Source organism: Arachis ipaensis, chromosome B05 (assembly GCF_000816755.2).
Source record: "Arachis ipaensis cultivar K30076 chromosome B05, Araip1.1, whole genome shotgun sequence".
NCBI classification, from domain to species: Eukaryota; Viridiplantae; Streptophyta; class Magnoliopsida; order Fabales; family Fabaceae; genus Arachis; species Arachis ipaensis.
The window spans coordinates 94,614,387-94,618,096 of record NC_029789.2 but is presented as its reverse complement, the minus strand read 5'-3'; the positions used below and the strand labels follow the sequence as shown (position 1 = coordinate 94,618,096).

The window sequence follows — 3,710 nt, the reverse complement described above, 5'->3', positions numbered from 1 at the left end:
TCTTTCTACATGGTCCTTTTTTGGTGAACTTAGAATTCCATGGGTGCATATAGGTATTATTCATTTGAAAAGGAAAAGAAGTTAATATCTGGATGAACCTTTTGTGTCTATGTAAAATTTTGTAAGTACTTCACTGCTTCAATCTTGATTATCTTCCACCTGAATTACTTGGATTGTAATATCTGTAAGATATGTGCAATGAGAGAGTTCCTTAGCAGGTAAAGTTATTATAGTGAGAACATGTTATATCCTGATTGATTGTGTTTATGGTGCTTTCTTTCAACTTCATGCCCTATTCTTTAGTTGTAAAGTTATTATTAAGTCAATTCTATAGTGTCTATTATTTAAAAATTATTTATTTTATTCTTTAGTCGCTCATTTACTTATTTATTTATACTCATTTGTCTATTTTAGATGAATACGGAGCTAGTACATGCCTTCATTTATTAGCTGCTAAATCAATTGCAAGAAGAAGGGCTGAATTGGTAATCAATTAATGCATGCATATCTAATCTATCTCAAATATAATGCATGCATCATCTCTTAATTTTCTGCATATCTAATCTATCTCAAATAATAATTAGATGAATGATATATACATGATTGAAGTTAGTAGGCCTCTATTTTTTGATCGAGTCTTTCTACTTTTCTTAAATTTTAGACGGAAGAGACGGGAAAAGAAGTTAGTAGGGTTCAAATGTGGGACATAACTCACAAGAAAACAGATGGAAGTTATGTTAATGAAAAAGCTAAAGAAATAGCGGTAAGACTAAAGTGTAATAAGTAACTTGTTTGTATTTCTTTTTCTTTTTTTTATAAGATAATACTATTTTTTATTCTTTCTTTTTTTTTTATACATGTAGGAGAAGATTGAAGCACATAGCAGCCAACAACCGATGGAATTAACTCTTAATTCTCCTCTTGATGCTCTTGGAGTAGTTTTTGGAATTGTAAACTGTTCATGAATACTTTTGATCTCCAAAACAAGTTAAGATTCGGTCATGGTCACTGTTGGCTATTTGAATGTACTTTTGAGTGAAATAATTGTAAACTGTTCATGAATACAGATTTTGACTTCCCGTTCTGATTTTCTTCTAAATTATAATTGATTAACAAAAAGTGAAAAAAAAAGATTTATCAATGTTTGTGGTATATAGACATAAGTAGGAAGCAGCTAATGGTAATAGGTGAGCATGAGCATGTGTTATTGCTAGTTGTTGACTAAGGGTTGTTATTGCTGTTATTGCTTTGTTTGAAAATAATTCTATACATCAGTGAATAGAAAGATCTTAAGGCTTCATTCTTTGTCGCTGCTATGGTTAACAAGAACATGGGAAAGCTAATTAACAACTAGCACTAGTAGTATTATTAGTAACATTTTATATGTATTTTTTAGATGAATTCAAATTCATAATTATCCACTTATTATTAATATATGCATTTTTCTTGTATTTCTTGTGCTCATAATAATTATATTTTTGTTGTAGGGATTGGATCAGGAGAGTGAGATTCCATCACCAAAAGAGTTAGGAAGTAGGTCTTCTGGAGCAAGCAACAAGGAAGCTTGATATGTTAAGACGTATATTAAGGATTATATGTTAAGACAATTATAAGTCAGAATTAGTCAATGCTTGTTAAGGATTATTTTGATACTTTGTTTTTTGGATTATGACATTTCAATTATGACTTGGATTATGACTTTTGGATCATGTATGAATTAAAAATCATCTTATCATGTTTGATTTATGGCTATACCTTTTGGTTATTATGAGATTTTTAAGTGAGTTTCAAAAATATCACTTTAAATTAGTGGTTTCAATCTTATTTTAAAAAGCATAAAATTGTCATCATAATTAGGTACAAACGGCGGTTAGAAACCCCCGTTTTAATTTAAAATGATGCCATTATACACTGGTAGAAACGGCGGTTAAAAACTGCCATTTTAAACGAAAATGATGCCATTATATTTTGGTAAAAACGGCATTAGAAACTGCCATTTTAAACGCAAAAGATGCCACTATAACATGGAAAAAATGGCAGTTATCATTAAAAAAACGGCGGTTTCTAACCGCCATTTTAAACGGAAGAGGTGCCACAACATCCTGGTAAAAACGGTGGCCGTTCAAAAACCGCCATTTTATGCGAAAATAATGGCGGTTACAAACCGCCATTTTAACCCTCAAAAACCGCCGTATTATCCACAGATTATTATGGCGGTTTTCTGAAAACCGCCGTAATAACCAGAATGGCGCCCAGAATAATGGCATTTCTTGGAGGCGCCAGTTTTGGTCATAATGGCGGTTATAACCGCCGTAATAACCTTTTTTTTTGTAGTGATGGTTCACTGCTTATCATTGCACCTTCATCTTTAATCTGCTTGCACCCATTATACTTAAAAATGCATCGAAGAAATCATTCTTTTGAAAGGAAAGTATTGAGGAATTTTATCAATTTTGAGGCAAGCTAAAGATTAAGAGAAATGGATTGATTGTATGATTATGTATTGAGGTTACATGTTTGTGAAAACTTACACGGGAGCTCATTGATAGGAATTAAAATTTGGAGAAGTGTTATGGAAATTCTCAAAATCCTATTGATCCAAGAAGTAGTAAACAAAATAAAACAAAAGAAAAATGAAAAACAAGGAGTAAGCCCAAGGCTCTGAGCATCAATTACTAGGACGAAAAAGAAAGATACAAAAATTCAAAGCGTTATTGTCCTAGTTACATGCTTGTGGTGAAATTGTGTCAAAGAAAGAGGCTTGAGAAAGTAAATCCTAAGGGGTGCTTCATCACCAAATACCTTAACCCAACTGGGTTGGGAGTATTGATTGAAAACTTATCATAAAGGGCCGCTTTGAGACATGACACCTAGAGTCGAGGCCAAGACAAATAAATACTACTTCAAAGTGATAATCTATAAAGAGGACTCTATAATACCATCCGAATGACACTCCAAAAATCTAAGACTTCCAATGTGTAAGGACTAATGAACACTGGAACCCTTGTATAAGCATATAACTGGAGTTGGCCTTCATTATCACTTAATCACTTCACTCACCAAGGAATCATAAGAAATTCTTCAGCACACTCCAATAAAAAGTATCCTTTGTGCATAATTCATTCCTTGCTTCGGGACAAGCAAGATTTAAGTTTGGTTTTGTGATGCATGTGCATCATTGCCTATTTTTAGTAGTTATTTCAGTAGATTTTTGTTTAGTTTTCATACAAATTTTGCCAATAAATGAGTAATAGCATGAAAAATCTCTTCATGAAACAAAATCTCAAGCATAGGTGAATTTTAGTTAATATACAGGGTAAATATGATAAAATAGATCACACTAAGTGAAGTTTTTATTTTGGGTATTATTAGCACACTTAGTATATAAAGATCATCTTGTATGTTACCTTGATGCACTTTGTTTATTTGATTTCAGGCCAAAAGAAGCAGAAAAGAGCCACGTTAGTGCTACTAGCATGGGCACTAACGTAGAAGGAAGGAAAGTTTGGAACGTTAGTGGAAACGTTAATGGCATTAACTTTGAAGAAGGAGCAGCGTTATTGGCAAAAGTAGGCGCCAATAACGCTAGCGAAGCAAAGGAAGACTCACGTTAGTGGCCACGTTAGTGCCACTAACGTGGGCATTAACGTGGAAGAAAGGATGCTGCTGTGAAAGTTAGTGAAAAAAGTGAACGCCACTAACGTTTGTGA

The 3,710-nt window shown here is 33.0% G+C and overlaps 1 long non-coding RNA gene across 1 annotated transcript; it reads left to right on the top strand.

Moving 5' to 3' along the window:
* LOC110272220 lies at positions 440-951 on the top strand. The gene is made up of 3 exons (XR_002363266.1): positions 440-485; positions 662-763; positions 864-951. It is a non-coding gene; the product is annotated as an uncharacterized LOC110272220 (long non-coding RNA).